General features: G+C 42.6%; 1 protein-coding gene across 4 annotated transcripts in view; it reads left to right on the forward strand.

Moving 5' to 3' along the window:
* The first annotated feature begins 1,524 nt into the window (after window positions 1-1,524).
* sema4ba (sema domain, immunoglobulin domain (Ig), transmembrane domain (TM) and short cytoplasmic domain, (semaphorin) 4Ba) overlaps window positions 1,525-15,179 on the forward strand; it is a 72,009-nt gene continuing 58,354 nt past the window's right edge. For 2 of the 4 annotated variants that reach the window (XM_061773274.1, XM_061773273.1), the window contains exon 1: window positions 12,174-12,327. The gene's annotated coding sequence lies outside the window, so the exon portion shown is untranslated. Of the gene's footprint in view, window positions 1,639-12,168; window positions 12,328-15,179 lie in introns of those variants that run through there. The other 2 variants (XM_061773275.1, XM_061773271.1) reach the window with 2 other exon arrangements.

Here is a 15,179-nt window from a genome sequence, read left to right on the forward strand (position 1 = left end):
AAGTCGGCAAAGACCCGATTATCAGATGTCTCTAAAAATGTATCCTGAGCGATTATGGTGCGGTGTGGGGTGTTAAAAGCAATTTTTCATCCTCCGTGATAATAATCGTAAATATTAAATGTTCAGGCGGCACGTTGGACAACAGGTTTTCACATCTGCCTCACAGTTCTGAGGACCGGCGGTTCAAATCCCGACCCCGCCATGTTCTCCCCATGCCTGCGTGGGTTTCCTCCGGGTACTCCGGTTTCCTCCCACATCCCAAAAATATGCAGGGTCGGTTAATTGAAGACTCTAAATTGCCCGTAGGTGTGGATCTGAGTGTGAATGGTTGTTTGTTTCTATGTGCCCTGCGATTGGCTGGCAACAGGTTCAGGGTGTACTCCGCCTCTCGCCCGAAGATAGCTGGGATAGGCTCCAGCACGCCTGCGACCCTAGTGAGGAGAAGCTGAACGGAAGATGAATGAATGAATGAATTAAATGTTCAATATTTAGTTGTGAATTCCGCAGACTCTGTGATTGTGACGCGAAATGGAATGATAGCCAATCAGCAAGACTTGAAGGTTGAATCCCACTTCGGACTGACCTTTGGGCAGCAGTAGCTAAGCCTGTAAAAACCTGGGCTGTGGAGTTGGAGGATTCGAGTCCCACTACAGAAAGAAAATGTGTGAATGACTTGGACTCGAAAAACAGCAACTTGTTATTAGAGAGATGTTATTTTCCCTGTTGGCTACTGTCGAGGTCCCCTACATCTTACAGGTCAATGTGCTGTTTCTCCAGTACACAATCCACGATAGCCCTACTTCCCGGAGGTAGAAGCTCGCGATCTCCGATGGCGCGAGTGCACAAACCCTTACATGTCGTCTGACTGAGGCAGAGTGATTGAAAACACAGGCTAAATGGCTCAAATGACAATTTAGCCTTCTTCGCTACCGCCGTACTTTGAATGTGTGAAGTGGCAGTTGAAAAGATGATGTTGCGTGGGGTAAATTGTTCGCAAGGGAAACGGAACGTGGGCCGTAATTCATATTTCAACGGTTAAGTGAGACTGTGAGTGTGACAGCAGTGCCAAATATACTAACCCCTTACAACTGTTCTCCTTTGCTTGCTGCCATGGCAGGAGATCTCCAAATGACCTTATTCAGAGGTTGATTATCTGCATGCTTTGCGAGCACTACAAAGTAACCACCGGTCACGCAATGATATCCCTTGTACACGCATCATATGAAATCCATTGTGACAGCAAACCTCACAGGTGATCTAATTCATCCACTGGTCCGCTTATGCCCACTGAGGGCATTTCACAGTTATCAGATCGCACAAATTGAATTTGGAGCGGCTCCAAAGGAGTGCCTCCTCCTGTCCTCCGTCCACTCCTCTCCCCGTCCTTTTGCTGAGCGCAGCCTATGATGTAATGCTCTTGCTGATGTTCCAGCAACCCCCACTCCTGCTTCTTTTTGCTTTTTATTTTTTTATATATTTCCTCCCCTCCCCATTCCAATCTGCTGCTCTGGCTGCATGTGTGAGACGGCTTGCCGGTTCAGCAGCATCCTTCGGGCTTCTCACGGGGATCCCTGCAGGAGCTTCTTCGCCGCTTGTCACCGCCTGAAACGAGAGCCTCAAGACCTGTTCTGCTAAAAGGTAATTGTTTGAGAAAACAAGACTGTGTGCAAAGAATGTGAGGAGAGGTGATGGACACCGGCTTTGAGATTGAGAGTACAATTTGCTGCTGATTCAATCGGTGTGGTCGCAGGAAGCTTTTGGTCGCCACGGCGTTGGCTGCCATGGCAATCGCTTCCCCTGTGTGTGTGTGTGTGTGTGTGTGTGTGTACGTGTACGTGGTTTTTGCTTTCCATGGTAAAAGAGGAGACATACTCGCTCATATTGCAACTACTCTACTGTGTAGTATTGTCTGCATTTGCATATTGCAAGCGCACACGGATAGATGACATCATTGTCCAACACTTGAAAGATTTTCTAAGTGAGTCCGCTGCTATCTGATGATCTCCAATCCAAAAATTGGGCATGTTCAAAGAGAAGTCCAGCGCCTGATGGGGTTGTGTGGCCTTATCTGCATGCAATTTTTTTTTACATCCGCGCAAAAGAGGGGACGCTCTGTGGCGCATTACGTCAACTCCCGCTCGCAAGTCCTGCACCGACTGGCAGTGTGTATTGCTGGCAGAAGTGTGCGCTTCTTTCAGCCTCGGATCGCAGAGCGTTTGACTCGGCAGGAGTTGCCTTTGCCTTAAAGTCAGATGCTAAGTTAATATTTCATGTCTCGCCTGCCCCACATGTAGATAGCGGTCATGACTAATTCATCCTCAGGATTTTCCCTCTTTGACATCACTCTTTTTTTTTAAACATCCTTTTGTTTGAAACCACCAGTGTAACTGATTGGTTTAGACTCTCTCATGTACTGAGTTGGGCAAACCACAACCTTTCGGGGGTGAATGTGCTTCTTGGAAACGATAAGGGGGAAACCCATTTGTACTTTTACACTACAAACACCACGGTGGTTATTGATCTTTCCAGTTCAGCGTGTTATCCTCCAGTTGCAGACCAATAATGTAACCGCAGCTGTCTGTAATGAATATATACAAAAGGTCACTGATGGTGTAATGGTTCATTCGCCTGACTTCTGTGCAGGCAGCGATGGTTCAGTTCCATCTCAGTGATAATGTGCGTGTAAGAGCTAGTGTGATGTGATTGACTGGCAGCCAGTCCAGGGTATAGTCTGCCCGTGAGCTCCAGCTCCCCTTGACCCTGAACAGGATAAGCGGCAGTGCTGGGAAAGTTAAGTTCACCATTCCGAAAATGAACTAGTTCATAGTTCTTTTTTCCCCCTCAATATGTTGCTGCGAGCGATTACCCTGAAAATACTGGCATTTCCCCATTTTTGCCACCCATTCAGTCATCTTCCCAAACTCTTTTTCAAAGGTGAGCGATGCAATCAATACAACATTGCGCTGAGAAAACCTGTCTACTGTATATAGGTGGAAATTAATCTGCACACACTTAACCTCACGCGCTGCCTTGCTTCTGCAATGAAGCATTACAGCGATCGATTTTAACAAAACAAGCCTACTCAAATGTATCTAACCTCACTATTTTCGCTCGTTATTGTCTTAAAATAACATCCAGACTTTCAATATACTGTAAATGACAATTAAGCTGCAGAACATGTACTAGGCCGTATCTCTTTCGCTGACGTCAACAGGCCCAAGGAGCTTTGGACCTTAATGCGGGTGGGTGGGGGCAAAATCTGGCTGAAAATCAAATATGTCATCAGAAAACAAGCCTAAAATTACAACTGAGTCTATTTTGGGCGGAATTTGTTCTGCAGACATCATTTCCATCATCATCCACATCAAGTCCAGAATTATGGAATTAGTGGCAATGTTCACAGCATTGGAAAGGTCCTTCAACTATATTCATAATTTCATATTGTGAACCTAATGGAATAATTATCCAAGTCATTTTTAACTTACTGTCCCAAAAAATACCGACGTGGTTTCTAAAATTTTTTTATTTTTCTTTATATCTATACTGATAGCTTTCTAATTAATTACAGTGCGGACTGATAGAAGTGTTTTACTATTACTACTCTTTTCAACTACTGTACTGATTAATTTTACTGAATGGAGAATTTATTGTTCACTTAATGAGTCTTCATCAAATAATTAAAATTGGAACAGTCTAAAAATCCCACTTTGCCACTTGAGCATGATAAACTACTTAATTGATATGATAATTAATACTTTTTTTAAACAGATGAGTTAATTGCCTTGGCACTACAGTAATACTAAATGAAAGGAAAGACAGCAATTGTATCATCTCACTATTCAAAAAGATCACATGGGCATCTTGTATTAAAATCCAATTTGCAGTTTATAGATCTTTGACACGGAGAAATGTTTGGCAATGGTTTCATTACTGAATCCATTTTTTACCCCCCATGAAAATGCTTGATTAAATTCCCCCCCATGTCGGTCGTCTGTTCCTGTACGTGGTGGTGCTGCGTGTACGCATGGGGGAGGGGGAACCCGACACAGACCGTACAGGCAAGTTGATCCGCTGCCATGGACTTGTTGGCCCACCTGAGGAGAATCTGGGCTTTTCCTCCTGCATAGTTTGATGGCCTGTTTTGGAGCGGCGCCAGCGACTTGTTTAACAAATTGTTAATCCAATTAACAATTTGGCACTTGGCTGTCCAAATGTTTGTCTCTCTCTTTTTTTTCAAGAGAAACACAGATTAGAGAGGACCAAAGGGCATAAACTACCATTTGACAGTGGTACATTGACCTACGAGTGACTCAAGTTTTTCCAGATGCGAATCATCGCTTTGCTGTTTTTTTTCTTCTTTATTTGCTAGCAAAAAATCTGAGTTGCGAGCACTAGCTAGGATGGCAGCGAACGTCACAACAAGCAACAATTTGGCAGATAGTGAAGTTGTTCAAAAAAGGCTTCAAGCTGTCCATTGCCAGGCCCACTTGAAGTTTACTGTAAAACTAAACATAAAACAAAGAGAATTACACTTTGTGTATTCAACCAAACCCCATTAACTTTGTCTTACGAAGGTCTACTAGCTTAATGCTATACACAATGCAAAACACAAGAGGTGGGCTAACGAAACTAGCTTTTATGTCATATTAAACCTTTAAAACAACCTACATTTGAACACAAGAAGTAGCAACACATGTAGACAGACAAAATAACACTCTCAGGGGTACAGTATATTCTCTATCGCTGCAAAAAACAACTGATATTACTGCATCTTGGTTTTCGAAGGTCTTCTGTGTTTCATCATCAGATCTACATGTAGTATGTTTGTATGTAACATACTGCCCCCTAGTGGCCAGGGCGCACACACAAACTGGATTAGCACAATGCCCATTGAAGTATCCCGATGCAGAAAATGTTTAATTCTTTCCATTCTGTTTAATTATGTTATTATTGTATGCTGTGCGAGTTTTGTTTGTTTGTTTTTTGTTTTGGAACGCTGTCACGGATCGATGGCATTTCAGTGGGGGAAGATGATTCGAGATATCAGTGTGATCACTGAAAACTCATAATTCAAGGCACCATTGTATCAACCTCTCATTCGACTGCTGTTCCCTGTAGTGGTTAAGAACTAAATTACCAAACTGTCAAACTCTGGTTCAGTCGAAACACAATGACAGTAAAGAATACAGCAAGTAGCCAGATAATTAAATGTCCAATGGTGAGACAGGTCAGAAAAAAATCAGTAAAAACAAGCTTATTGCACACAAAATGGAAGGGAATTGAAACCATTTTGTTCTTTTTATTATTTTTTTTTTTATTATTATTTGATTATTACTTTAAAAAGTCAAAATCCTCAGATTTCAGCCTCTCAAAGTGTGAATGCTTTCTGATTTCCGTAGTCCCCCAGGAAAGCAAACTAGTAATCTTTGCGAACACGACAAGCATGGACATCAGCTGACTTAGTAAAACGAATCAATATTTTTGCTCATTTTCTAAAATGTTTTTATTTTTCACAACTATGTACACAGTATTAGCAAATGAAGTTGGGCCTGTCTCCCCACCAAAACACACACTGAGACATGTGACTGGCAGTGCCGGGAACTCCAGTAGCAGTTTCAGCCTGCTGAGTAATAGTCACAGTGAAAATGAGCATGTGCGCACCAGTCTAATGAAAGGCCCCAAGGTGAGTCACATGTATGTATTACCTCACTGCCAGGGTGGGTGGGAGACGGGCATCCGGGATCTTCTGCCACAAAGGTGTCAAGCTGAAACCGCACAGATACATTTACTCCCTCAGAGATATTGAAAAAAATAAAATAAAATAAAATCCAGCGGCACGGTGGAGGACTGGTTAGAGCATCAGCCTCACAGTTCTGGGGACCGGGGTTCAATCCCCGGCCCCACCTGTGTGGAGTTTGCATGTTCTCCCCGTGCCTGCGTGGGTTTTCTCCGGGCACTCCGGTTTCCTCCCACATCCCAAAAACCTGCATGGTAGGTTCATTGAAGACTCTAAATTGCCCGTAGGTGTGAATGTGAGTGCAAATGGTTGTTTGTTTGTATGTACCCTGTGATTGGCTGGCAACCAGTTCAGGGTGTACCCCGCCTCCTGCCCGATGATAGCTGGGATTGGCTCCAACACGCCCACGACCCTACTGAGGAGAAGCGGCTCAGAAAATGGATGGATGAAAATAAAATCCTCCATACACCAAATCATCTGAATTTAGCATGATGGACCATATGTGTTTCTTTTAGGCTGGATTTACACTGCAGGTCCCCAGTGCCTAATGCCAATTTAATGCCTTATATGGGGTTTTAATGTATTATATATTTAAATGTCTATTTCCATGTACCTTTCAATGTACATTTCACTCCCATATTGGATATGGCTGTGTTTATACTGACGGAGCAGATTTTATGCTGTTGGAAATACATATTGGTTAAGCTTCCATGCTTTTAAAAAAATAATAATAATAACTACAAGCAGTCAATGTACATGCAAACAGCAAAATATGTGAGCTTGCTGACAGGGTGGACATTTTTGGCTAATCTTAGCATTTAATGACCACATGGTGGACTTTCACTTTGTAACAACATTTGGCAAACTGAGTGTGTACTGTTCAACACATCTCTTTTAAATTTCTAAAATCTTTTTATAGCAATTGATATTTCACTATGTGGACATGCAAAGCTTGACAACCTCCAACTACACACATAATATGAGGAAAATTACGAAATACAAGTATAAATATTTACTGTATTCTACAACTATCCACTGTTTGAGCCTACATTCAAGAAAGACAAAATGCTGGCCGTAATGGCACTGAAAACATCCGAAGGTTTCTTAAAGGGGCAGCAACCCCTTAATGACAGTGGACAACAATTTCAGGGACAGATGCAAAATGTTAAATATGATTATGAAAATAGAATATACGCAATAAAAATGATTTGATTTAGCAAATAATTTGTCGCGGACAACAAAACCATCTAATTTTTAAAATGATATATTTTGTATCATTTAACATCTTATTTCACACACTGTAGTTAGCATAGCAGTGTGTGGGACATGATACAATCATGTGCATCCAATGGGGAAGAAAAGGTATAAAATGAAGGAAACACATTTTAAGAGACTTATCATTGTATTGGTATGTGTGCAAAATGCAAATAAATCTTTGTCCACTTAAGAGCTCAGAGTTTGATTATTCTGTTACATTTTGATGAAACCTAAGTGATTCTGATGATACCAAAGGCACTTCCTAGTCATACTGACCTTGATCTTTCTTGTAAGCACTAAGATAATGAGGAAAAACACTAAAGAAGAGATACACATGTGATGTATCGCCTTTTACTGTTGCGTTAAATCCCCATTGAACAGAGCCCAGCTTACGCGGTTGAGCTGTAAACCCACAATGAATCTCAATGACACAGCCAAGCATTATAACGTGCAAGAGTAATGGCATGATGCTGTGACTTGGCGGCGATTTCGGCCTCTGATAGTACAGTCTGGTCAGTTTTCACTGGCTGTGAAAAAGGGGGCACAGATGGCAGCAATGTGAGATGCGTCAAACTCTAGGGCGTCACATTATCTCCGTTAGAGGGGTCACAAAGCAGTGGAAAAAACAGTTATGCGTTGTTTGGTCTGCACTGTGTGTTTAGACTTCTGGAGGCGATCTGTGTAGCAGGTGGTCATGCTCAAGGAGAGTTGTGCTAACAGCGGAATAAGACGTCGCCCGTGGCCCGTGACAGCCAGTGACAGGACGCAGGCTTTTGTGAATTAGCACTAATTCAAAATCCCGACGCCGCCACCCCCCCTTGAACTTGTCTTTGCATCTTCCTCCACAGCACATGCCTAAAATGTATAATTAGCATCTGCTATTTTAGAAACAGCCGTGCCCGTCTCAACACCCTGCCAGCCCACACTTCTCTGTTTACCCGAGAAATATTTTCTGGAGAATGAATGACTTGAAAAAAACTTTTTAACAAGTTGCAGTACTGTCGGAAATTTCTTGTGAATGTTGTGAAATGTCATTTATCAGGCGAAATTATGATGATTTGAAGACTATGTACTTCATTGTCTTCCTTTATGGCGGTGTTTCCTAACATTTATTGAGCCAAGGCACATATTTTACATTTAAAAAAATCTCATGGCACACCACCACACAAAAATATAGATAATATATAATATAGTATATACCGTATTCTTAAATAGTAAAGATTTCATGTCAATTTACTCACAAATGTACTTACCGCTACTCAGTTTGAAATCTGGGCCTGCTTTGTGGAGCACAAAGTTATTATTCTGTTGAATTGGAATAGGTGAATACACAGGTTAATTACACCAATGGTCAGAGCAATTAACTTGATGATGTCGTTTCTGCTGAGATCAATGAAGATTACTTTTTTTTCTCTTCCTCTACATGGCTAAAAACGTTTAAGTAACAAGATTGCATTGAAAAACACAAATTATAAGCATAACTACTACTAGTATTTGAAATGATGTACTGTATTTCTGCATGTGTAATTGTTTTAAGAGTTACAAGGAAGACCCCTATGATGAAAAATATTAATGGATTGAGGTTTCCCTTGCTCGGACGTGGGTCACCCGGGCCCCCCTCTGGAGCCAGGCTTGGAGGTGGGGCTCGAACGCAAGCACCTGGTGGCCGGGCCTGCTCCCATGGGGCCCGGCCGCGCCCAGCATGAAAGGGTAACATGGGTCGCCCTCACCACCTGTGGGAAGGGCCATAGGGGTCGGGTGCAGTGCGAGCTGGGCGGTGGCCGAAGGTGAGGACCTTGGCGATCTGATCCTCGGCTACAGAAGCTGGTTCTAGGGATGTGGAATGTCACCTCTCTGGCAGGGAAGGAGCCCGAGCTGGTGTGTAAGGTCGAGAAGTTCCGACTAGATATATTCGGACTCGCCTCCACAGACAGCTTGGGCTCTGGTACCAGTCCTCTCGAGAGGGGTTGGACTTTCTTCCATTCTGGAGTTGCTCACGGTGAGAGGTAGGTGTGGGTATACTTATTGCCCCCTGGCTCGGCACCTGTACGTTGGGGTTCACCCCAGTCGACGAGAGGATAGCCTCCCACTGCCTTTGGGTGGGTGGATGGGTCCTGACTGTTGTTTGTGCCTATGCACCAAACAGCAGTTCAGAGGGGGACTCCATCGTTCTGCTGGGGGACTTCAACGCTCACTTGGGCAATGACAGTGAGACCTGGAAGGGCGTGATTGGGATGGAAGATTAGGAAGACAAAGGCAGAGCAGAGAACCATGTGGTGGAAGCTGAGAACACAGGACGAGTGTTGTGCAGCTTTTCGGAAAGAGGTGAGACAGGCTCTCGGTGGACAGGAGGAGCCTCCAGAAGACTAGACCACTGCAGCCAAGGTGATCAGAGAGGCAGGCCGGAGAGTACTTTGTGTATCTTCTGGCAGGAAAGGAGAGAAAGAGACTTGGTGGTGGAACCTCACAGTACAAGAAATCATACAAGGAAAAAGGTTAGCTAAGAAGAAGTGGGACACTGAGAGGACCGAGGAGAGGCGAAAGGAATACATTGAGATGCGACACAGGGCAAAGGTAGAGGTGGCAAAGGCCAAACAAGAGGCATATGATGACATGTATGGCAGGTTGGACACTAAAGAAGGAGAAAAGGATCTATACAGGCTGGCCAGACAGAGGGATAGAGATGGGAAGGATGTGCAGCAGGTTAGGGTGATTAACGATAGAGATGGAAATGTCTTGACTGGTGCCAGCAGTGTGCTAGCAAGATAGAAAGAATACTTTGAGGAGTTGATGAATGAGGAAAATGAGAGAGAAGGGAGAGTAGAAGAGGCAAGTGTGGTGGACCAGGAAGTGGCAATGATTAGTAAGGAGGAAGTTAGAAAGGCATTAAAGAGGATGAAAAATGGAAAGGCAGTTGGTCCTGATGACATTCCTGTGGAGGTATGGAAGCATCTAGGAGAGGTGGCTGTGGAGTTTTTGACCAGCTTGTTCAATAGAATTCTAGCGCGTGAGAAGATGCCTGAGGAATGGAGGAAAAGTGTGCTGGTGCCCATTTTTAAGAACAAGGGTGATATGCAGAGCTGTGGGAACGAAAGAGGACTAAAGTTGATGAGCCAGACAATGAAGTTATGGGAAAGAGTAGAGGAGGCTAGACTCAGGACAGAAGTGAGTATTTGCAAGCAACAGTATGGTTTCATGCCAAGAAAGAGTACCACAGATGCATTATTTGCCTTGAGGATGTTGATGGAAAAGTACAGAGAAGGTAAGAAGGAGCTACATTGTGTCTTTGTGGCTCTAGAGAAAGCCTATGACAGAGTACCCAGAGAGGAACTGTGGTACTGCATGCGGAAGTCTGGAGTGGCAGAGAAGTATGTTAGAATAATACAGGACATGTACGAGGGCAGCAGAACAGTAGTGAGGTGTGCTGTAGGTGTGACAGACGAATTTAAGGTGGAGGTGGGACTGCATCAGGGATCAGCCCTGAGCCCCTTCCTGTTTGCAGTGGTGATGGATAGGCTGACAGATGTGGTTAGACTGGAATCCCCGTGGACCATGATGTTTGCAGGTGACATTGTGAGTGAGAGCAGGGAGCAGGTGGGGGAATAGTTAGAAAGATGGAGGCATGCACTGGAAAGCAGAAGAATGAAGATTAGGCGAAGTAAGACCGAATATATGTGCATTAATGAGAGGGGTGGTGGGGGAAGAGTGAGGCTACAAGGAGAAGAGATAGCAAGGGTGGAGGACTTTAAATACTTGGGGTCAACCGTCCAGAGCAATGGTGAGTGTGGTCAGGAAGTGAAGAAACGGGTCCCAGCAGGTTGGAACGGGTGGAGGAAGGTGTCAGGTGCGTTACGTGACAGAAGAGTCTCTGCTAGGATGAAGGGCAAAGTTTATAAAACAGTGGTGAGGCCAGCCATGATGTACGGATTAGAGACAGTGGCACTGAAGAGACAACAGGAAGCAGAGCTGGAGGTGGCGGAAATGAAGATGTTGAGGTTCGCTCTCGGAGTGACCAGGTTGGATAAAATTAGAAATGAGCTCATCAGAGGGACAGCCAACGTTCGATGTTTTGGAGACAAAGATAGGGAGAGCAGACTTCGATGGTTTGGACACGTCCAGAGGAGAAATAGTGAGTATATTGGTAGAAGGATGATGAAGATGGAGCTGCCAGGCAAGAGAGCTAGAGGAAGACCAAAGAGAAGGTTGATGGATATCATGAGGAAAGACATGAGGGCAGTTGGTGTTCGAGAGGAGAATGCAGGAGATAGGCTTACATGGAAAAGGATGACGCGCTGTGGCGACCCCTAAAGGGACAAGCCAAAAGGAAAAGAAGAAGAAAACTGGCAGTTCAATACATGTGACAACAATAACCCTCTAATTCATATGTCTGCGCTATGGCGTAGGGAGGCAAGATGGAGGCCTTATCCTACAAAGAAAAAACATTTAGCAAAAACACAATTGAAATTTCCCAATACGTGTGGGAAAACAAAGTTGAACTTTTTGGCACACTGCTCATGATCAAAATAACTCTATTACTGTGACGCATGATGATGGCAGAATCATGCTTTGGGGATGCCTTCCTTAAGATGGAACTGGAGAATTAGTTAAGATGGATGGAATTATGAACAGTTGGAAATAGCAGTCAGTGTCAGCACAAAACCCTCAGGCTTCTGCTCGAAAGCAAAAAAAGAGAAGAAAACAGTCAGGAAAAGTCTACTAGAACATCTGAACTTTATTGGATGTGGGTGTGTGCTAACTCCCATTTTACATTAGTTCTAATGTGATTTATTTATTTATTTGAGTTTTGCAGGTTAAAGTTACCATTAATGTTCGAAAATGTTTCAAGATGATTTTATCTTAGTCTTGTTTTGTACATCACAAAACCTTGCATTTGCACATGGGTGTGTCGACTTTTTAATACACACTGTATTTGGTATTTAAAATAACATTTAATAATATTTAAACAATATTTATAACACTTCCTACAGCTACAGTTACATTTTGTCACGGGACAAGTGTAATTTACGCAGCAAGTGCATGTTTTTGTATTTTGTGCGTTGGAATCTTTGAACTGTCGTGGGTCGGGAAATGTTTCAAAATCCCGGACTGACCCCTGAAGTGTTTCTTCATTTTGTGTTTCTGATTTTGGTCTGGGCGTGGCCACGGGCAGCCTGACTGAGTTGAGCTGGAGTAGTAACTCGCTGGCACACCGTGTCAGGCAGGCGAAGGGAGAGGAGAAGACACTTGTGGACCTCCTCCGTCTCTCACTGATCTCCCGTCGCTTTCTGTGGATTTTCCTTTTTTTGAGCAATTGCGTTGGTTCTTGACGAAGCGTAAGTAAATACCGCTGTTCTTTTTGAGCGACCTTGTGCTCGTTACGTGAAGCGTGCTTGTGGCTTCGTGAATCATTGATGTGACTGACTGCTCTCTGGTTACCTGTTGTTAAAATGACGCCAGGTTATAGCCACTTCCCTCCGAGTAAATGTGTTTTTTTTTACTGTATTATTATGGCCGAGGAACAATATGCAGCTACTTTGTTGTGAGTTAAAGTGGGTGTGATGTGACATGAAGCAGTCTACTACAAGGGTGACTTTATCACGACAGCCTATTACAGTAAATGTTTGGCATCGTAGTTGATTGTTTTTTTTTGGGTGGGAGGGGAACTGAAACTTTTTCTCACTTTTTGTGATATTCTAGACTGCAGTTAGTTTAGTGTTAGGGTGTGTTTGCAGTATGCACATTTGGTCAGTATATATTGCTTTCCATTCTGGATGGATGGTACTCTATTGACTGTTTTCTGTTTGTAATTATTATTATTTTTTAATTAAACGTTTATTTTTCCAGGTAAGGCCAGATTCTCATTTGCAATGCCAACCTTGCTGAAATCAGAACGAATAGTGGCAAGCAAGTATTCTGTATAGGCAACAACTATTGTCCAATTTATGTTAAGAAGGTATTTGGTGAAAACAATAGGTGCTTGTGAAACTGACAAAAAACGTTGCAATGTAGGTATAGATTTTTTGCCCAAATGAAAAGAAGCCATTTAGAAAGAAACATGAAGTGAACACACTTGATTTGCCTTAGTGGGCCACTTAAGAACCCGCATCGCCAGTCCTTCAAACACCTTCAGGATGAACTAGAAAGGCGATTACAACATTCCAACATCTTGTTGAAAGTCTTTCCACAAGAGGGGAAGCTGCTTTAGGTGCAATTGTTGTGGGGACCAACTATATTGTCTTAAATTGTTACCTTCTGTCGATGCAGTGCCCCCATTGGCCAATACTTTTGTCTATATAGTGTATGTCATAAATGAATAGAAGCACCATGGAGTAGACACAGCACCCACACTCATCCTCAGGGCGAGTGGGTGGAAGGCTTTTGGTAAACTGTGCGGATGCTTATAGGTAAGATCCAGTTTGGTTGAAAATATTGAGATGATTGAAACCATCATTCAGCAATCATGCCAGCATCTACATGTTCAACATGTTGAGCAAATATTGCAAATGGCATGCAGGTTATAAACCGCATTTCATCCTGATGTTATTAGTTTGGGCAGCAATTTAAATAACATGAAAAGTCTAATTTTAGATGTTCAAATGCTTTTAATTGTATCAAGCCTGATTATCGTATATTAATACTATCCTCCATGGGCAGAATGAAATTATTATATAATATATATTATTATAAAAGTGGTTCCCAACCAGCCAGGTACAATAACCGGAGTATCTACAGTACCTCATATCATTCATACAACATAATATTACCTTTGTGTTCATCTAAACAGGCCCAGATTTCACACTCAGTAAATGTGTGGGTAAATTGAGACAAGATTATAATTATTTCAGTATATATACAGTTCTTTTTGAGACATTTTTATTTGGTAATGTGCTATGAGATTTTTTTAATGTACAATACAGTTTGGACCAAGTCCATTTTTACGTGCACTTTTTATCTTTGGGGATTCTCCCTTCCAGACTTGTGACACACCCACCGCATGTAAACTGGGATTGAACACAGGAACACCAAAGAAGAGTGATTCACAGGCAGTTGAGGCTGGTTCCAAATAATGAAAAAAGAATCTTTCCTGAGACTTGCGAATGTCTTTGGAATCCATGAACAAGATAAAGCACACTTTAAATTTAAAAATGCCTTTTGCCGCGGATGCAGCATGTAGTCGGCCAGTGGGAACGTCCGGACTGCTCTGGCTACCCATTTGAAGGGGAGCCTGTTATATTTTTTAAAAATGATTATTCCGTATGATATAAAGCCAATAAAAGTAATTTATTCGGAATTCTATCCTTATGACTGAATGCATTTTTGGAGGTCGATCAATAAAAAAGACGATGTTGCCGACCGTGCTTTCGATCAGTGGTCTCCAACCTTTTTTGGACCACATACCTGTTTGACAGTTGTTATTTCGGGTGGACATATTTTGACGGACCAGCATGTAAACAAATAAAAACAAATTATTCAAAATACAACTCACCATTATGCTGAATGTAGTTTTTGTAATAAGTGGCAGTCCTGCCCTTGTTTGTCTTCAACAAACCGGTTCCAACTTGGGTTAGTATTTTTTTCTTTCAAAAAAACTAAAAGTCTTTTAATGCTGGCAGGATTCATTTTTTTTCCCCAAAAGTAACTGTTTCTCAAAGTTGTAGATATGCTTTGTAAACAAATGGCGGGAAAAGCTCGCTAGTGCCGATATAATCTGCCTATAAATATCATAGCTAAAGCACTTTGATAGTTGTCTCACAGCGTCTCTTCGAATAAAATATGCTTTGTTTAGTCTCTTACATTTGATAAGACATTCTGGAAGTGTCTTTTACAATTTTATTAGTGCTTATGGCGTATATTGTAACTGCATTTAGACTGCAAGTGCAAAAGGAGTCTTAACCTTGCTTGACTTACTACAACCTCCGTCACTCGTAAGAGGAAAATTGCTTAAATCGACCGTGCACGGCTAGATTTGACAGGGAACGCCCACATCTTAGGGTTGCTCCCACCAGGGTATGGAACTGGTTGACGGGTTGGGAAACACTAATTATTATAATTTGAACATTAATTGTATGCAGCTTTGGTAGGATCTGTTGTTTGTCCCGCTAGAAATTTTTTTTTTGATTCTGGATGAACCTTTTGCCTCCTTTAAGCAATTTCGATGCTCCATCATTGACTAAACAAGCGACAA

This window comes from Phyllopteryx taeniolatus, chromosome 5 (assembly GCF_024500385.1).
Source record: "Phyllopteryx taeniolatus isolate TA_2022b chromosome 5, UOR_Ptae_1.2, whole genome shotgun sequence".
In the NCBI taxonomy this organism is placed as follows: domain Eukaryota; kingdom Metazoa; phylum Chordata; class Actinopteri; order Syngnathiformes; family Syngnathidae; genus Phyllopteryx; species Phyllopteryx taeniolatus.